At 40.8% G+C, this 21,508-nt stretch overlaps 1 long non-coding RNA gene across 2 annotated transcripts in view; it reads left to right on the top strand.

The window, feature by feature from the left end:
- The window catches only part of LOC114812286, a 477,687-nt gene that overhangs the window by 342,488 nt on the left and 113,691 nt on the right, over positions 1–21,508 (top strand). For both annotated transcript variants that reach the window (XR_005660006.1, XR_003759949.2), the window contains exon 3: positions 13,071–13,141. This is a non-coding gene — a long non-coding RNA (uncharacterized LOC114812286). The remainder of the gene's footprint in view (positions 1–13,070; positions 13,142–21,508) is intronic.

Genomic DNA, 21,508 nt, shown 5'->3' with positions numbered 1-21,508 from the left:
CCACCATGGACCACTCAAATTAGAGGTGGGAACCTAAAAAAGCTTTTCCATCCATTTATGCTCATTTTACTAGTACCCAAAAACTGAGTGAACCCTATTCTTCTGCATCTCACATGTCACTCCAAACTTCTGACTGGAATGGGGTCTTAAACACATATTTAATCAACAATGTGCATGTTGGTTTGTAAATAACATCTCCCAGTTTTACTTTACCATTTACATCCAAATGAAATGTAGCTAAAAATGGGCATGAAGGAGTTAAGCTGTGGGGAAGAAAAAGGAGGGAAACTAAATATTTTCAGTTTCTTTGAAATTGATTCAAACACCTCCAGCTTCCCCAAAGGAAAAGAATGGGCAATTGCAGTCCTGCTGTGGGTGCTTCTTTTGTAATTAGATTTTGGTTTAAGTAAAAACTAGATTATTGAACCTCATATGTATATAAATATATCTTCCTAGTCAAATGTCATTATGTAACACTTTTAGGCAAGGAAAAACTTCAGAGCCTCATTCTCTCAGTGTGTAAATCTGGGAGAGGAATTAAGTGGAGAACCACTTGAGCTACCTTACAGGGTGAAAATGTTATTTGGCAGAAACCTGATGTCCATGTGAAGCTGTTATTTAGCCATCAACTAATAGTGAGAAATGTGGGGGGCTTAGCACTGCTCTATGTGCTAGAGACTCATTTTAAAAGGTAAGATATCATGCTTGCCCTACAAATGCTTATAATCTAATCAGGAAGACAAGACAGATGAATGTACAAAGAACATTTATATTTACATATATGTGTATTTACAATATATATTATACACACTTATATCTGCGCATGTGTGTGTGGGTGGGCGGCGCAGTTGTATTTATTGAGCACCTTCTATATGCTAAGCATTTGGGAGAGTAAATTAGAATTTGTATATATGGTTCCTCTCTCAAGGATCATCCAATTGAGAGAGGATTGTACCAATTGTAAGATTGCATTTAAGGGGACTTTGTTGGAGGGTAATAATAATAATGTCATTTATTAAATGCTTATTATGTGCCAGCATTCTAAGCACTGGGGTGGATACAAGCAAATCGGGTTGGAAACAATCCCTTGTCCCACGTGGGGTTCAGGGTCTCAATCCCCATTTTACAGATGAGGTAACTGAGACACAGAGAAGTGAAATGACTTGCCCAAGGTCACACAGCAGACAAGTGGCAGAGTCGGGATTAAAAACCATGACCTAAAGTTTTATTATCAAGAGGATGTGCTATGGTAGCAGTGGCCAAACTGTGACTCCTAAGGGAAGTGTGACTCCTCCTCACTCTCTTTGTGGCTCAGGTTTAACTTTTTGCCCCAGGGCAGGCTGCGGGGTGTCTGTGCTCCAGTCCTATTGGGTTGGTTCAGAGTGGCCTATGTGGGCCCAGGTTTGGTTGTCTCTTGCTTTCTGCAGCCACCCACCATCCCCTCCCTCACCCCTGAACATGTATATATTGTATATGTATCTACGATTCTACTTATCTTGATGGTATTGATGCCTGACTATTTTGTTTTGTTGTCTGACTCCCCTTTTTAGACTGTGAGCCTGTTGTTGGGCAGAGATTGTCTCCATCTGTTGCCTGAATTGTACATTCCAAGCACTAGTACAGTGCTCTGCACACAGTAAGCGCTCAATAAATACGATTGAATGAATGAATGAATATTTGCTGTTTGTCACATGCCGCCATTACCCCTGTTGAATCCCACCACCTACTCCCCAAACACTTGCTGTTCTGATTCCAAGAAGTAGCATGGCCTATTAGAAAGAGCATGGGTCTAGGAGTCAGAGGACCTGGGTTTCAATCAGTTCTGTCATCTACCTACTGTGTAACTTGGGAGAGTCACTTAACTTGTCTGTGTCTCAGTTCCCTCATCAAAAAAATGGATATTCAATATTGGTTCTCCCTCCTGCTTAGGCAGTTATCCCCATGTAGGACCTGATTATCTTGTATCTACCCCAGTTCTTAGTGCAGTGCTTAGCACATTCTATGTGCCAAGCACTTACAAATATTATTATTATAAATAATGATTATAAAACAAATTTTATTATATCTGCCACTCTTGACTACATAAGGATTTTGGTTTCTGACTTCAGTTTTTAGGGCTTGGTCATTCTCGGATGCTGGTGAACAGGAAGAGGGGAAGTTGGTGCAATGTAAAGGATGCCATGAGAAAAAGCTTGGAGAGAATTGATCAGAAGACTGGATGGATTATTTTGGTGGAAATGAGAAGGAAATTTTGGGAAATCCATTCTCCTCTGCCATAGAGAGGAGGGAAATCTGGCTCTTCATCTTTGACAATTAATGTTCTGCCTGACAGAGAATGCTCTTGTTTTTTCCACAAGTTAAAAAGTACTACAGATCTTGTACCAGAGATTGTCTAATCAACTTGGCTTCCTTAAGGAAGTGAAGTTTTCCCAAGGAATTTCAAGTTTGGAGAAAATTAATTTAGCTTCCTTGGGGTCTGAAATGGGGGCTCAAAATTCTCTCTATCCATTTCAGCAGCTTTCTGCTTCCTTCCTGGCTGTTCCCAAAGGGAATTTGTAATGCTAGGGGCCCATGGAGATGGTGAGGAAAGCACAGCTGCATCTTTTCAAGATTTTTTTTTTAAAAAAAGCACATATGATTGGAACACCACTCCTAGATGTACACAAAAAAGAAGATCTAGCACTGAGATAATAAAATCCCATAAGTAGATGTCTTTTAAGTGGAAGGTCAGACTTTGCATTAGGTTGAATTTATAAAAGATTTGGAGAGAGACTTAAAATGCCATGAAAATGTCAACAAGGCTATAGCTCTTGAAAACAACAGTGCCACTGTGAGTCAGCCTACTCATTCCACTAGTTAGCTTTTACATCTTTGTGATAGAGGTGAATTCTTATGTTTTGTGGCATAGGATGATGCTCTTCTTCTAGGATTACTGGTGCCTCTCAAAGAGACACAAAGGTAAATGAGGGGCACCAACTATCTTTCTCTGGATTTCTAATGTTGCTCAATATGCAAGAATCTGAGAAGTTTTCATTTTAGGCTGATTTTTGGAAAGCAGTGACAATTAAACCAGACGACTCACTTTTATTCAAATCAATATTGACTTGCTCTGGCTTGGAAATCTCCAGGAGGAAATGTCACTGTTAGAAATACTTCTTTCACATGTCTGAGAATCTCTTTTACTAGAAAGCCAACAAAAATAATAAGCTGCTGCCAAACACCACCAGCTCATCAGTCCTTTTCTCTCGGTCTTCCTGTCTTAAAGGTTGTGACTTTTTGCTTCATGGCCAATCAGATATTCCATATAATGCACCTGCTTGTTAAGCATCACTCTGTGTCTGAGTTAAACTCTGAAACATGATCTCTAAACATCCACATTAACCTGGTCTGAGAACTGCCACTCTTTGTATTCAGGAAGCATGTGGGCCATGTAAACTCAAATAGAGGCTCTCCTATACTGGCCCCACCAGCCATCGCTTTCATCACTCTTTTAGCTTCACTACTATTGTAGCAATAAATCTAAAGATGATCCTATAAGTTCTAGATGGACTGAAATCCTGTCAATACTTTGTCTTCCCTCTTAATTTTTGCTTCAGTCAGCAAGGAATGAGAATCCCAGGAAAGCTCTATTGTGGGAGAAGCTTGTTTCTCTTGCCAAAAGCCATTTTCTGTTAAATCATACACTAAATCTGCCTTACCTATGAGCTTAGGAACAAATTACCTCCTCCATTCAGATGATAAGGCAACAGTGCAATGAAGAGCATTTCAAATAGCAGTTACTCACTCTCAATTTTCACTTGAAACTTGCTATTCAAGTAACGTTCTCTTCATTGTTCAGAAGTCAGACCATAACTATGGTTCACATTTCCAGCTCAGAAAGTAGAGATAGAGAGAGATGCTCCAAACAGTCTCCTAGGACAGTTGAATAATAATGATGGTATTTGTTAAGCACTTACTGTGTGCCAAGTACTGTTCTAAGTGCTGGGGTAGATACAAGGATATCAGGTTGTCCCACGTGGGACTCACAGTCTTTTTCCCCATTTTACAGATGAGGTAACTGAGGCAGATAGAAGTTAAGTGACTTGCTGAAAGTCACAGAGCTGTCAAGTGGCAGAGCCAGGATTAGAGCCTACGACCTCTGACTCACAAGCCCGTGCTCTTTCCACTAAGCCATGCTGCTTCTCACATTGCTTGAACCAACCAACAGCACCCATTCAGTGCACTAAATACTTTCCCTAAGTGTGAGAGCATTTTATTATAAAGTCATTATTCCAGCTTTGTTCCAGCTCTCCCTCTTTCGATTAGATTTAGGTCATATTTCAATCTACTGGGCCAAATTTGCATGTAACCCATGCCACATCATTTAGGATTTTGTAGACAGTCTCACCTCAAACATTATCATTAACATTAAAAAAGCAGCATGACATAATGGAAAGACCACGGGCCTGGGAGTCAGGGAAATTAAGGAGGGCTTGAGTGTTCTAATCATAGCTATGCAACTGGTCTGCTTTGTGTTCTTGGGTTAGTCACTTAACATCTCTGTGCCTCAGTTCCCTCATCTGAAAACTGGAGATTCAATATTTGTTCTCATTCCTATTTAGACTATGAAGACCAAGTGCATGCTTACGTTTAGAACAGTGGTGTATATAGTTAATGCCTAACATACACTATTGCTTTTATTATCAGAGTCTTTACTGCATGCAGAGCAATATACTCAGTGCTGTGGCAAATACAACTGAGTAAGGGACACATCCTCTGCCCTCAAGAAGCTTAGACTCCAATGGGGTAAAAGGACACACGTGACCCATTCAACAATAGTTGGAGGAAGAAAAAGAAACAACACTACAGCTTCTGATAGCAGAAGTATGGAAGGATAAGCAGAGGGATGAATTAATTACATAAATTGAAAAAAATCAGTAAATGTTCATGTAATTAGAAAATATGCTTAAGTGGTAAGAGTAGTTGTAAAAACACCTAAGTGCTAAGGAAAGTCACTGGATTGACATGATCTGGGAAGTTGGAGTTGAATCAGGGAATTCATCCTGGAGGAGGGGTCTTTTTAAGAGGTCAGTGAAGATGAGGAGAGCTATGGCCTGGCAGATTGAAGGGGTAAGGGAGAGTGTGATATTCTCTCACCTTTCTACTTGTAGGCAAGATGGAGATAAAAAGGCGTAGTGAAGTCAGCAGGGAGAGAAAAACAGAAAGAATATTACCCAAGAAGCAATGGGGAAAGAGGCCACTGTTGGTGGCACTGAGCCTGGGAAATCATTTACTGAAGGCTTCCACTCTGGAGAGTCGCTATTAAGTAAGACATGACTGTTGATTTGTCAATTTAAGGGGGCTGAGGGAAACTGCAGACAGATTTTGTTTGCCTTCTGCTGTTCATGTTATCTATTCTTTAGGCAGACATTATTTTGGTTCATTTGTCTCTGGGCTCTGGCACTCACTGTCTATTTTTCAATCTTCACATTAGGTGAAAGCACAGCTCAGAAATGGGTAAAACGATAGGCTCTCTTTCAAAAGGCCTGGATTGGACACTAGAGTCATTGTGATACAGGAAGGATTATGTGGTGTCAAACTGCAGCAGCTGGCAGGCTGCAGAGGAGTGGTCAACAGATCGGCGGAAGCAGATTTGTCATCGCCCACATGAAATTTGAAATAAAGTCAACTGAGTTGAGCTCTATTTTACTTCCCTTTCCTCTTAGTTGATGGTGTCCTCACTGACTCCCCTGGTGAACCACTGGGCTCTCCAATTTGGGTCTGTGAGAGTCTCAGTTGCAATTCAGTGCACACAGAGAGACTAGAAGCTGGAGAGGAAACAACCTTAATAGGTTAAATTCATTTTAACCTCCTCCCAGTGGATGGCAGAGAGATCTCCAGCTATTGTGTGATAGCAGATTATTCACTGCGGCCTGGATTCAATTTCCAATATGGTTATCATTTTCATCTGGTTATTAAAGTATATGTAGATGCACACAGATATTTAGATAACCAGATACACCCATACCTCGATATTTAGATAACCAGATACACCCACACCTCCCCCTCCTCCCCTTCCCCTCCCAATCCCAACCACCACCACAACCACAGTTGTTCTGCCAAATACAGTAACCCTGCTTGGAGAGCTTCTATTTCACCCCACCAAAGAGTGCTTTGGGGCCATTTATTCAAGGCACAGTGAATTAACACTATTCATTCTGCCACTCATTGAACAAGATATAATAGCAGTCAATTACAGTTGCTGTCAACTATCAACAGTTCATTACCTAGCAGTTAAACTAAGGGTACCATTTCTGAAAAATATTACTCCGGGTACTTTAGAATGCACAAAACAGCTCTGAGCAACCTCCCTACCAAAATGAATATATGGTGTTCTGTTTATTCAAAAAAAGTTACCCTGACAGTGTCTACTATCTATGCTGTTTCCTATCCACCTGACCTTTTCTGCTTTTCTCCCTAGCTCTCTATCCAATCCCTCTCATTGCCAGTCTCTTTCCTCAGATATTTAGCATTGTATCCCAATTCTGGAGAGAAAGAGAATAGCCACATTCAAACACCTAATGCAGAACTCGACATTTTACCAAGGGTTTGCTGCAAGACGCTTTTGTGCTTTCTCTTTTGAAAATATGAAAGAGCATGTGTTGAAGGTTGCTGGCCATTCTCCCCATGCAGACAGCCCAGAATGGATGTGGAAAGCCTTGTTATGCTCTCTAACGTGGCCGGGGAGAAGCTGAAACAATGCACATCAATAAACTTTCTTTGTCTGGTTGTTTTGGCAGTCCCTGTCTGTGGAAACAGTCCTTGGACAATAGCCTAACAATAATTCCTTTAGGGAGCTCAGTACTTCTACATACGTCTTCCAGATTTGTCAGATTTCTACTCTGTTCTCTTTTCCTCTTCAGCCAAATTCAGCCTATTGTTTGTGGCCAAAACTGGAAGAAACCCATTCCCAACATCTGGTACCTGCAAATGACTTTGCTCCAGAGCTTGTACTTTCCAGCACAGCCACCAGGAACCGGGCAGATACATAGCTACTTAAGCATCAACTTACATTTGAAGAGCTCATCTGTGTATTGTGCCGATCCATTATCTTATTTGCACATAGGTGGCATCATGGAAATAAATCCATTGTAGGAAACAGCAAGAGGTTCCTGCCTCCCTGCAGAAAAACTAACCGCTACTTCTCAAGGTCATCAATTAAAGAGACTCTGTAAATCTCCAAGTAGCTCCAACACACATCAAGTCCACCCAATGAAGGCAGTGGCCCTCTATCTAATTCCAGCCAGTGCCAACTCTCTCAGATCCTCATTGCATCTGTGTGAGGATATAGGGCATTCCTTCATGAGGACTATATGACCTAGAAATTGCTCTGGGTTTATCATAAATCACAGCTGATGCAGCCTTTCTTCCCACAGTGTGGAAAGACAACAAAGACTAAACTAAATGGGGTAGAGGGTCAAGACATCTGAATTCAGCTATCGTTGAGGTCTCTGATTCAATCTGTGACCTTGACCAAACTCTCAGATTTCTCTGAGACTCAATTTCCCCATCCATAAAATGGAAATAAAAAACCTGCTTACTTCTTGTCTAGCAAGATTGCCATAAGGATTCGTGAGAAAAGAATATCGAACTCCTGCACTGAAATGATATTGCAGTCAACTTTCTAAAATCTGTACTATTTAGAGCCAATGAAAGCATGGTTATTTAAATCTTAAAAAAAGACAATAGCTTCTCTACCCTAGCCCGTCTAAACATACCCCAAAGTTGCTAAAAAAAAAAAGTCAAATGGACTGATTTTATTTAAATTGGCATCTTCTGGCTGCACCAACCCACTGCAACTGGTAAACCAATCAATAACATGGCTGAGTCGCTAACAATACAAGTATTAGAAAGGAGCAATTGGGTGGGGGTCAGTAAGTAGGTAGTCTGCATGGCTAATAACAAGTTAAAAGAAACTCTCTAAGGGGAAAAATTGCAAAATGGAAAGCTCTTGTGGGATCAAGAATGTTCATAAAATGGCAGAACAAGGACAAATAGGATTTTGTTCTGTTTTGCTTTGCTGTCTGTCTCCCCCATTTAGACTGTGAGTCTGTCACTGGGCAGGGATTGTCTCTATTGCTGAATTGTACATTCCAAACTCTTAGTTCAGTGCTCTGCACATAGTACGTGCTCAATAAATACTATTGAATGAATGAGTGAATGAAATGAAGTAGGACAAAAGAGACTTTGAATTGCATCTGGTAAAGGACACTAAAGCTAATATGGAAGATTTTTCAAGATAACAAACAACCGAAGGTGGTTAGAACCAGAGGGATTAGAGTAAAAAGTGTACTCAGAGAAGAAAAGGAATTCTTTAGTTTAGCTTTTACTGAGCAAGTAGTAGGAGAATCATCCTTTCATTCGATGACAGGATGTAGAGCGATCCACACATCCTAAATATTTTTATTCCAGACAGGTTAAAAAATTGGATCTAATTGTGCTGCCCACATAGGGTGTTTTACTACAAATTATACACTAGTTGTGACCAGATGGCCTCTATTTCTGAAGAAACTCAGGGGAAGTTGCTGAATAATTGGCAATGGGTGTAACCTAGTTCTGGAAACAGCTTCAGTTCAATAGGGAATAAAAAAGGGAATGAAAAAGAGAAGCAGCATGACTTATTGGTAAAGATTATGGGTCTGGCTTCACCACTCATCTGCTGTGTGACTCTGGGCAAGTCACTTACATACTCTTTGCTTCAGGTACTGCATCTGTAAAATGGGTATTAAGACTGTGAGCCCCATAGTGGGCATGGACTGTGTCCAACCTGATTAGCTTGTATCTATCCCAGAACTTAGTACAGTGCTTGGCACATAGTAAGGGCTGAACAAATAACACTAAATGAATGTAAATCTCAGTTCAACACCTGACCAATAAGTAGAATCGATGGATACAGCACCAGTGAGCATTTGGTAAAACACAACTTGTTGGAGTAAAACATAGGAAGCCTAGGATAAGGATAAAGGATTCTTTTTCAAGAGAGAAAAGTATAAACAGTGAGGCCACCCAGGGATCTTTGCTGGGATTAGTTGTGCTGAATATCTTCATAAGTGATCGGGATATGTGCAGAGGAATCTCAAAGTTCAAGATGACACTAAACTCTTTTGGATGATGAAATGCCATGACAAACTCTAGGAAGACTTCAAAAGGCTCTGGGGGTGGGCTGAAAAGTGCTAGATGAGCTTCAAAATGAACAAGTGCAAGGTAATGGACATGGGGAAAAATCTTTTAAATTGGAACTATGGGACTATGGGTTCTGAACTATCAGATGTGACTCAGAAAATAGCTCTGAGTCATTGTTGAATGTTCTTTGAAAACATCAGTCCAATGTGCAGCAACAACCTAAAAGGCCAACTGAATGTTAGACATCATCATCCTTCTAAAGCAACAAATTCCCTCCTACTTTAAATCACATCAGAAAAAATTATCGTTCATCAAGAGGGCCAGAGCTGGGTGAACTTTGTCGAGTCTCCAAGATCTTCCAGTGTGGTGAAATTAAACTTAGGATTTAATTTGGAGAAAGTAATTTGTTTATTGCAATTTGCTTTTATTATAAGTGATAGCTAACTACAGGTGACACTGATGGTAAGGCATACTTTGTTTCAATTAATCATTTACACCGATGTCTAAAAGGTTCCATTTTGAAATTTGATCAGTTTCTCTGGCAAAGTCCTCCAAGATGAACAGACAAATGGCCACTGTTTCTTCCTGCCTCATCCATTGTCTAAGTGGTTTCAACTTTGTTAGTCACTAGCCTAGTGACGAGGACACGGAGTCGGGGAAGAATGACATGGTATATTCCAGTGAGCTTCTTTTCCTCCCCTAGTGGCCTCGGTGCCCCCATCACTGATGCAGCCTCTCCTAGAATCCTCCTCTGCCTCCTCTCTGTCCCCCAAGAGGGGACATATCCACAGAGGCCAAGGGTTATGGAGGGGAATGGCCCAGGGGAGCACACCCCCTCATGAGGAGCCAGGACACAGCCGTTTAAGTTTTCTAATAATAATGATAATAATAATAACAATAATACTTTTGTTAAGTTCTTATTGTGTGCCGGGCACTGTACTAAACACTGAGGTAGAGACAAGCAAATGCAGTTGGACCCAGTCCCTGTCCCATATGGGGTTCACAGACTCAATCCCCATTTTACAGATGGAGTGAAATGAGTTAGATGCCCAACGTCACACAGCAGGCAAGTGGCAAAACCAGGACAAGAATCCATGACCTTCTGACTCCTAGGCCCAGCTCTACCCATTACGCTATGCTGCTTCCCTCCTCCCCATCCTGTGAGGCAAGAGGAGATTAATTTGGTGGGGCAGTGGGGGTGACAGATGCCAATTTTGATTTTTCAGAAGCATTCTCTCTGTCTCTCTCAGTCTCTGGCCCCATTATGATTTCTCTGCATCAGAAAATGGCAAATCTTCCATTTAATCAGGTCCCAATTGCAGGACCCTATCCAAAGACATGGCTCATAAGTGTGTCATAATCCAATACCTTCGACTAGGTGGAAGAAAATCAGATATAGGAGCCTAGGAATATCTGTAATCCAAACAAACATACTTTAGGCAATTTACATATATGCCATTAATTTTCCACTTAGCTAGATACCTTCCTGGGATTAATTGCAAGTCTTTATGGAAGCAGAGGTACGGATTTGATGGTAATGGTATGTGTTAAGCACTTACCATATGCCAGAGATTGTACTAAGTGCTGGGGTGGATACAGGCTCTTAAGATCCGTTCCAGGACTAGAGGATTATATAAATGCATAACAGTCTGCTAGAAGCTTGGCATTTCACTCTACTAAGGGCTGTCTCTGGGCAGTTTCGATATATCTATGAGTACTTTACTCTTGAAGGAGAATAACCACTTCAGACATAGACTGTAAACTCCTTGAAGACAGGGATCATGTATTGTACACACCCAAGCACTTAGTACAGTACTTTGTTCAATGTAAGCACTCCATAAAAAGCATTTGTTGTCTGATCTCATAAGAAGCTAACCAGGTGGGAGGAATGTCCCATATGTACATATAGGAAGTATTTCCTAAAATAATGTCTATCTTCCCCTCTAGACAGTATGATTGTTAGACATATTTATTGAGTGTTTACTCTGTGCAGAGGACTGAGAAAGTACTTGGGAAAGTATGATATAACAGAGTTGGTAGACATGATCCCTGCCCTCAATGAGCTAAAAGTTGAGAGGGATTATTGTGGACAGGGAATATGTCTAATAATTCTGTTGTACTCTTCCAAGCACTTAGTTCTGTGCTATGCACACAGTAAGAGCTCAATCAACACGACTGATTGACTGATCTCTTCCTGGTCCTTGGATGAAGTGATATTGTTTTTTTCTGAGTCATTTTGGACAAAAATCACCTTATGCCTAAGGCTGGACAGAGCCTTTGCTTCAGTTGCAGTTGTGTAATATTTACTGAGCACTTACAATGTGCTAAGCACAGGGCATACATGAACATCCTGATTTCTCACTTATTCAGTGCATGTATAATATACTAAATACCTATTGAGCAGTGCTATAAATTCTATTCAGCTCACAATAGATTTGATTGATATTGTTCACAATGATAATGTGCATTCTTTAAACTTAGTTTTCCATTTTTAATTCAGTTTTTCTATTTAGATTTCCTTTGTTTAATTTAATTTAATAGTGGACACCATAGGCAAAGAAAGATTTTGTGCTTCCTTACCTTCAAAGAGCCTCAACTGCATTCATCCCACGGGCTCTGGATTTTGTTCAAAAGCTAAGTATCATTAGTATCATCGAGGAGAGTAACTAATCATAAATCTGCTTGTGCTTATGTGAAAAAAGTTTTAAATTACTGTGGAACTCTTATAACATCCTATCTAAGGTGGTTTTTCTAGACTTTCCTTTAGAAAGTCATTTTATGCAGAAGTTTTCTGAATGGTATATATTACAGCAGAGCTGCTATTGACTTTTTTTTCTATTACAAATAATAAAAGTTAGACAGTGAGAGACTCATAGTTCCATGCAGGCAGGATGTTCTAATGTACTTTTTCCAACTGGCTGATACTGCATTTTCCCATTGTCTCTCCTGTAAAATGGGCTTGCATTGACATATTCAGAGAATTATTGTTATGTTTAGTTCAATCAAGACATTTTACAGGAAGGAAATTGTTGCTGCATCTTTTAATGGATATCTTAGGAAATAGGATATTTTCTCCTCTTCCTCAGTTCTCTAAAGAGAAATTGAGTTGAAATAACCTGGTAACTACATAGTAATGTGTAAAGTTCTCATTTTTACAGCTAAATTGTAATTAACACATATGGCTCAAGGATATATGCGGCAAAAAAATAAAATCCAATTTTCTCTTTTTTTCCCGAGTAAAGATATGATAAAATGTCCTGTTTTGTAGAAATTACATTTTAATGAACTTTAATACGCAAAGATCCCTTTTAAGACAATTTTTTAATCAGTTCTTTTAATTACTGAAGTCAGCTTGAAGCAAAAGGACTTGAAGAGCTTTCCCCCTAAAATTGGATCTTTTAAAGCCTAAGCAAAGTGTTTTGACTTTATTTTTCTTTTGTTAAGCTCACTGCAGTATTATGCCAGCAATTATTGTCTATCAAGTCAAAACTTTGAGATATTGGGCATTGTGCAGTTGGTTAGGAAAGCCTAAGTAAAGGAGAGAGAGAAAAAGAAGAGGTTCTCATAAGGGTTGATCTTTGGGGGCTTGCTCAGAAAACCTTTCACAAATGCTCCCAGAGGACCTTGTACACCTGTCTGCTGTTGGCAAGAGTGTTGGTGCCATTTTGAGTGACATCTCCTTTATGTCTGTCCCATGTGGGGCCCGATTTGTGACCATGCACTCTCCTGAAATTCAATAGAGTCATCAAAATCAGAATTTTTGATCGAATCAGAGCAGAATGAAATCCCATAATTATCTGGTACCATTCCTTCATCTAAATCCCTATCTTAGTATTGCACATGTAGAAAACTAATTTTATTTGAACAGAAGTCAAGTTCTGATATCTCTCTCAATGGATTTTTTGCAGGTGTGGAATGAAGTGGTTTACTCCTCATAAAAACTGGCAGAATTTGAGCAGCAGAAATTGCAGGATTTAAGGTAAAGAGCTACAGGTACATCTGAATTTATCAATTAACTGCAAATATGAGATCACCCAGTTCTTCCATTATAAGAGTAGTATCTATACTTAGGTCCATATGCAAATGCACAGCTCTATGATTCCATATTTGTACACATACAAATAGAGGCTTACATCAAAGTTTATTTTATCAATAGCATTATTATTTGGCATTACCCTTAACAGTGTCTTGAGAAAGTTTTCTCCAGAGCTTTCTGTCATTTTTGCTTCAGGCATGAAATAATAGGGGAGTATACAGTTGGTTGGTTATTATTTGTCAGATTTTAGGATTTTGCCACCATTAAGTGGCAGAATTCATGAAAGAGAGACATGATAATGACAATTGCTGGTGACCTCATAGACCTTGATGTCCTCAATCAGTGGTACTTCCTCAGGGCTTACTATGTGCAGACCACTGTACTAAGCACTTGGATGGGTACAATACAGAATTTGGTAGACAAGATCCCTGCTCATAAGGAGCTTACAGTTTAAAGAGATCCTTTATCATATTTGCCCAGGGTGGTATTTTAAGTACACAGTAATGAACTTGACAAATTACCAGAAATGTTTCCTACAGTGACTTTGCTTTGATGCTACAGCTTTGAAACACACGTATGTACACACACTAATTGGAGGGCAGAAGTTCAGACCTTTGTAGCCACTGGCCATCAATTCACAGCTTGGCATTCACCTTGTTGTTAGCCTTTAATTAATGGGCAGACAAAACAATACTTCTACACCTAATCAGCCCAGCATAACTGATGGGATAAGAACCACCGAGGAAATTTTTGCAAACCAGAAAGAAGGCATAAAGAGGAGTCCAGATACTCCAAATGATTCTGAAGGTTCACAGTCCAGTCACTAGTATTTCTCAAATTAATATTTCCTCACAGTTGCTATCGCTAGCCCACAGAAGCTACCAATGGGAATCACTCTCTTACCAGATACACTCTTTTCCGTCCATCTCACACACAGCTTTGTTTGTTATTTTCCATCGTTTGGGAATGTCAGTTGTTTCCCAACATTGATTTTTCACTCCGTCATTCAAAAAAAAAAAGGAAAAAAAAGCCACAAGGCATTGCTTTTCAAAACTACTCACATCTAAGGATTACATGGCCTTTGTAAATAGATTTGTTTCCAAAACAATGTTTAGACCAATCAAAATCTTTGGACAGCTCTAACAGTGATTTTTTTCTTTAAAGAAACTTCCATTTTCCCAGAGTACAAACCCACCAATACAGGGGCTTAGTTGAATTTATACATGGAAGATTGTACTCAAAATTTAGCCAGGTGCAAAATAAAAGTTGTATGCCTTTGTGTGTTTGTGCAAATGCTAGTCTTGGCTCCTAATCTCCACCCCTACAGAAACTTTCTCCATTCTGCCAACCAGGAAAAGCCTCCTTCCGCCTAAGAGGCCTTCTGTTCCACAAAGCAGTCTTGTATGGATTTGACCTGAACAAAAAGAGATTATTTTCAGCTAAGAAGCCAAACAAACCCATACCACCCCCGCAACCCTGGGTTTGCTGGGGAAACCTTCCCCAAATCCTCCCAGGGGAGCTTGTATATTTATCTGTTGCCGGTAAGAATGTTGGTGCCGATTCTAGTAGCATCTCCTTTATATATGTCCCTTGTGGAGCCCAATTCATGGTGTATTCCTTCTCCTGAAATTTAACAGATTCTAATTTAATGAGCAAATAGTTGAATAAATAGGTAGATGAATGAAATACCAGATTGGATATTTGCTGATCGCCTACTGTGTACAGACCATTTCATAAAGCAGTGGAAGAGTTAGCAAGGAAGAACCCTGTCCTCATGGAGCTTACACTTTGGGAAGGAGCCAGACCCTGAAGGAATTTATAGATGAGGAAAGAGGAAAAAGGGACATGAACTAGTCACTGCTTAAATATAGGTAAGATAAACATGTGTTTAAAATTCACAAGTATTTATGGCACAAAAATGTTGAAGTGGAAACTGAAATCTCTATTTGGATGTCCCACCAACACAGAAATCCACATCTTCTTAACCTAACCCTGTCCTTACAGAATCTTTCCTATACCTGTAGGCAACAACCCTATCCTCCCAATCTTACAAGCCCATAAACTTGACATTATCCTCAACTCATCTCTCGCATTCAACCCACATATTCAGCTTCTCACTAAATCCTGTAGGGTCAACCATCTCTAAAATCTGCCCTTCCTTCTCCATCCAAACTGCTATCACTCTGATTCAAGTGCTTATCATATCCCTCCTTGACTACTGCATCTACTCTCAAGTGCTTAATACAGTGCTCTGTAAACAGTAAGTACTCCCTAAATACCATTGATTTATTGATTGACTGATTAACATAACCTGATGAAGGTAGAAATTAACTGGGAAAGGCTTCTTGGAGGAGCTGTGATTCAGAAGGACTTTGAAGATGGAGAAATTTGTCACCTATAGAAGTTGAGGCCAGAGAGAGTTCCAGGAAGCAGACAATAGGTTGATGGCAGAGAAGTCTAGACCCAGAGGCCCAGTGAGAAAGTTAGCACTAGAGAAGCAAAGTGTGGAAGCTGGAGTGTGGTAGAAATTAGTGGTTAAGTAGGAAGGAAAGAGTTCATTGAGGCAGTGATAATCACATTTTTGAGTGCTTACTGTGAGTAGGGCACTGTGCTAAGCCCTTGGCAGAGTACAACACAAAAATATAACAGACACAATCCTTACCCACAACGAGCTTACGTCTAGAGTGGGAGAGAGACATTATTACAAATAAATTAGTGATATATACATTAGTGCTGTGGGGCTGGGGGCTGGGCTGGTGAATAAAGGGAGCAAATCAGGGTGACACAGAAGGGAGTGGCAAAGGAGGAAATGAGTGCTTAGTCAGTAAAAGCCTCTGGGAGTAGTTATGCCTTCAAAAAGGATTTGAAAAAGGAACTGTTTGTAGGATTTGAGGAGGGAGGGCGTTCCAGGTCAGAGCCAGGAAGTGGGCAAGGGGTCAGTGGCGAGATCAAGGTACAGGAAGTAGGTTGGCATTAGAGGAACAAAGCATGTAGGCTGAGTTGTAGTAGGAAAGTAGTGAGGTGAAGTAGGAATGGGCAAGGTGATTGGGTGCTTTAAAGCTGATGGTAAGGAGTATTGTGTTTGATGCAGAGGTAGATGGTAGCTACTAGAGGTTCTTGAGGAGTTGGAAAACATGGATTGCACGTTTGTAGAAAAATAATCAGGGCAGCAGAGTGAAGTATGACCTGGAGTGGGGAGAGGCAGGAGGCTGGGAGGTCAGCAAGGAGGCTGACAGTAATCAAGACAGGATAGGATAAATCCTTGGTTTAATGCGGTAGCAGTTTGGACAGAAAGGAAATGGTGGGTTTTAGAGATGTTGTGAAGGTTGAACTAGCAGGATTTAGCGATAGATTGAATGGGTAGGTTGAATTAGAGAAAAGAGTCAAGGATAAGAGATAACAGCAAACATATGAGACAGAAAGGATGGTGGTGCTGTCTGCAGTAATGGGAAAGTAACGAGGAGGACAAGGAGGGAATATAAGGAGTTCTGTCTGGGACTTGTTAAGTTTGAGGTGATGGCAAGGCATTGAAGTAGAAATGTCTCTAAGGGAGGAGAAAATGCGAGACTGCAGAAAGGGAGAGAGTTCAGAGCTGGAGATGTAGATTTGGAAATCATCTGCATAGAGATGGTAGCTGAAGCCAAGGGAGTGAATGAGTTCTCCAAGGGAGTGGGTGTAGATGGAGAATAAAAGGGGACTCAGAACTGAATCTTGAGGAACATCCATAGTTAGGGTGTGGGAGGTAGAGGAGGGTTAATGAGAGAGTTGATGAAGGAGACTGACAATGAGGCTTCAGAGGGACAAGAGGAGTACCAGGAAAGGACATTATCAGCTAAGCTGAGGTTGAATAATATTTCCAGGAGAAGGGGATGGTCAACTGTATCAAAAGCAGCTGAGAGATCAAGGAGAATTAGGTTGGAGTAGAGGCTGTTGGATTTTGCAAGAAGAATATAACTTTTAAGAGTGTGGTTTCTGTGGAGTGAAGGGGATGGAAACTAGATTGGAGGGGGTTCAAAGAGAGAATTGGAGAAGAGGAACTTGAGACAACGGGTGTAGACAACTTGCTCAAAGAGTTTGGAGAAGAATCAAAGGAAGGAGATGGAGTGTCTACTTGATATAGAAAAGAATGAGTAAATCATTAGAGGCCTTTGAGGACTGAAGATATGAGGACCAAATCACATTTTAAAAGAATCATCTGGGCAGCAGAATAGAGTATGGATTGGAGAGCGAAGAGACCAGAGGAAGGGAAGAGGTACTGCAGCTGTCAAGGTTTACTGTTGTATTATACTTTCCCAAGTGCTTAGTACAGTGCTCTTCACACAGTAAGCACTCAATAAATATGACTGAATGACAGGATGACAAGTTTCTAAACCAGCATCAATCACTTGTATTTATTGAACACTTATTGCATGCAGAGCACTGTACTAAATGCTTGGGAAAATACAAGATACGAAAGGTTCAGTCTAGAAACTTGTACCTACTTGAATGGAGAAGAAAGGGAAGGGAAGGGGAAGGATGGAGATATTGTAAAGAAATAAATGTCAAGATCTGGTGAAAGGCAGAGTGTGGAAGCTGATAGAGAGGGAAGGAGTCAAAAATAGTGCCAAAATTGAATTGTCAACTGTAGTGGAAAAGGTAGGTGAAATAGATGATTTGAGAAAAAAGGTGAGGTGTTCAGTTTTGGGCATCCTGACCTTGCAGTGCCAGTGTGACACTCATGTAAGACTGTGCACTGTTGAAGCTTTGTGGGCTAGTAATAATAATGATGGTATTTGTTAAGCACTTACTATGTGCCAAGCATTGTTCTAAGTGCTGGGATAGATACAAGGTAATCAGCTTGTCCCAAGTCGGGCTCACTGTCTTAATCTCCATTTTACAGATAAGGGAACTGAGGCACAGAGAAGTAAAGTGACTTGCCCAAAGATACACGCTGATCAGTGGCGGAGCCGGGATTAGAACCCGTGACCTCTGACTCCCAAACCCAGGCTAATGGAAAGAGCAAGGGCCTTGGAGTCAGATGACTTAGGTTCTTAATCCTGTCTCTGATACCTCCTTGCTGAGTGACCTTAGGTAATTCACTTAATTTCTGTGAGCCTCAGTTTGTTCATCTGCATAATGGGGATTAAATTCCATTCTCCCTCCCCCTTAGACTGTAAACTGTGTGTGAAACAGGGACTGATCATCTTATATCTACCCCGACTCTTAGTACAATGCCAGGCATAATATTAAGTGCTTACAAAGACTGCCTTTTTTTTCCTTTGAAGCAAGAGTCTATACAGGATTGCAGAGAAGAGAGGTAGGGCCAAAGAGAGGTAGATTTGGGAATCACTACCACTGTGAAGTAGGTAGTTGAAGCCAGGGGGGCAGCTGAGCACTCCAAAAGGGAAAGAATGAAGACCGAAATGAGGAGGAGACCTGGAACAGGGCCTAAATAGACACCCACAGTCAGTGGGTGGGAAGCAGAGAAAAAGTCAGCAAGAGATGGAGAATGAACAACAAGAACAATAGGAGAACCAGAAGGCAGCTGTGCTAAATAGTATATATAAACCTACATGGTATATAGATTAGATCTAGAGAGTACAAGCAGGAGAAAGGAATGTTCCATAACCAAGAGACCAAGTAATATTAAATTAGGATAGAAGCCAATAGAGTTGTTAAGGAGGAGGTCATTTTTGACCTAAGAGAGAGGTGTTCCAGTTGGAGGGAAGAGGATGGATAACAGATTGTAGAGGGTTAAGAAGGGAGTTGAGGGAAGGAAAATGGAGGCATGTTTTCAAGGTTTCTGGGCAGGAATAGGAGGAATGAGATGTGGCAAGAGCTAGAGGGGGGGATGGGATCCAGAGGAGTTTCTTGTTTCTTTGTTGTTGTTTCTAGGATAGGGGAGGTGTGGGTATATTTGAAAGCAAAGGGGAAGGAGCCATCAGAGAGTGAGCAGTTGAAGATGGCAGTCAGGGAGGAAAGAAAGAGAAGGAGCAAGTGTTTTTAGGAAGTGAGAAGGGATTGGATCGGATCCCAGATAAATCTTCAGTTTCATAAGGCAGCAGGGATTTCTTTTTAGATTTCTTTCTCGGATGCAACAAGGGCACCTTTAGCTCCCTGGATGAGTTCATTGGGGACTTTTCTGCAATGGACAGGGATTGGTTAGTATGTGTTTGTGTGGCATGATCCCATTGCCACTTCCATCCTTCCTCACTTTTCCCCTGTGCCATTTTTAGTATGGTATTCCCCAGGTGAGGACAGCTTGGCCAGTTGGAGATGGGAATAGTATTTTTTGAGTGGCAAGGAACACGTGAGGCCCCCGACACCCGGCCAAGCTGCTTGCTCAATGTGTCTTAGGAGCCTGACCTTGGGCAAGTCACTTCATTTCTCTGGGCCTCAGTTCCCTCATCTGTAAAATGAGATTAAGATTGTGAGTCCCAAGTGGGACAGAGACTGTGTCTCAACCTGATTAACTTCTATCTACCCCAGTGCTTGGCACATAGTAAGCACTTAACAAGTACCATTATTGTTATTATTGCCTACCAAATCTGTTATATTGGACTCTCCGAAGCACTTACTACAGTACTCTACACATTGTAAATGTTCTGTAAATATGATTGAGGGAGGGTACATAAAGCAAGTATTCACTCTCCCTGTACTCAAGGAGCTTATCACTCACTCAGTCATATTTATTGAGCGCTTACTGTGTGCAAATCACTGTACTAAGCACTTGAGAGAGCACAATATAACAATAAATGGACACATTCCTGCCCACAACAAGCATATGATATAACAGGGGAGACCTTGATATGAACAATATTGTATGCTTCTTTATAAGTACCCTTGTTCTTGCCCTCTCCATTTTAGAGCTGGTGATCAATTGGACAGTGATAAATCAGGAAATAGGTATCGCATCCCCATCCACTCAAGTACAGCCACTTCCATTCTACAACAGCAGGGATGTAGGCTCCCTGCTAAGCTCCTGACCACCACTGTGACTTGGCGCCTGAAGTATAATAAACCCGACTGACATCAGTTCAGTTCCGAGGGAGATGTTCTTCCCCTTGACTCTGTTTATTGCCATTGTTCTCGTCTGTCCGTCTCCCCCGATTAGACTGTAAGGCCGTCAAACGGCAGAGACTGTCTCTATCTGTTGCCGACTTGTTCATCCCAAGCGCTTAGTACAGTGCTCTGCACATAGTAAGCGCTCAATAAATACTATTGAATGAATGAATGAATGAGGTAATAGAAACTTATGAAAATCATGTAGCAATATAGTCATGTGGAAGCTAAATAACAATACCTTACAGAAATCCCTGAATTAGTTTGGATGAACACGAATGGCCTTGCCTTTCACCTCCAGTACCTTTCACTTCAGAGGCAGACAGTGATGCTGTTTGGTTGCTAATCTGTAGCCTAGTGGAAGAATACAATTCACCAGCAGGTGTCTCTTCGAGCTCACCAATTCTTTTGCATTACTGTAAGGCAATCTGTATTGGTGGAAGCTGATAACTAAGAGAAATCGTTTTGAATAACGCTGAGTTAGATCCTGTATTTTAATGTGGTGAAGATACACCAAAGCACAGACGAATATATATAGTTTTTTTTTATTGTTGATGTTTTATTTTATTTTTTTAAATTCCTAGCATTAGCCTGGAAGCTTGACAAAACATTTAGGGAATTCCATTTCTGGAGTGGTTAATTCCTGTAACTAGAACTTTTTGTTGTCTTTCCATGGCTCCTGTTAAGTGCTTACTGTGTTCCAAGCACTGTATTAAATGCTGGGGCAGATACAAAATATTCAGGTTGGACACAAGCCTTGTAGCAAATGGGACTCCTCGTCCAAATCAGAAGGAGGAGATTTAATCTCTATTTTCAGATGAGGAAAGTAAGGAAAAGAGAAGTTAAATGACTTGGCCAAGGTCACACAACAGAGAAGTGGCAGAGCCAGGAATGGTACCTAGGTCCCCTGACTTCTAGGCCTGTGCTCTTTCCAGTAGACCATGCTGTTCTCTATTACTTCTTGAAACTTGTGGCAACTTAACTATATCCCTTAGCTGGAAATATAAGGGAAATTGAATTTGTATATTGTATTGTATATTGGCCCCTTAGTTATGCAGGTGGGTTTTTAGTAGATTTGAGTAGTCTTAAAAAGAGTACTGGGAGAAGCAGCGTGACTGAGTGGAAAGAGCACAGGCTTGTGAGTCAGAGGTCGTAGGTTATAATCCCAGCTCTGCCACTTGTCAGCTGTGTGACCTTGGTCAAGTCACTTAACTTCTCTGTGCCTCACTTACCTAATCTGTAAAATGGGGATGAAGACTGTGAGCCCCA

Source organism: Ornithorhynchus anatinus, chromosome 5 (assembly GCF_004115215.2).
Source record: "Ornithorhynchus anatinus isolate Pmale09 chromosome 5, mOrnAna1.pri.v4, whole genome shotgun sequence".
In the NCBI taxonomy this organism is placed as follows: Eukaryota; Metazoa; Chordata; class Mammalia; order Monotremata; family Ornithorhynchidae; genus Ornithorhynchus; species Ornithorhynchus anatinus.
Note: the sequence above shows the minus strand (reverse complement) of the source record. Positions and strands in the feature narration are given on the sequence as shown.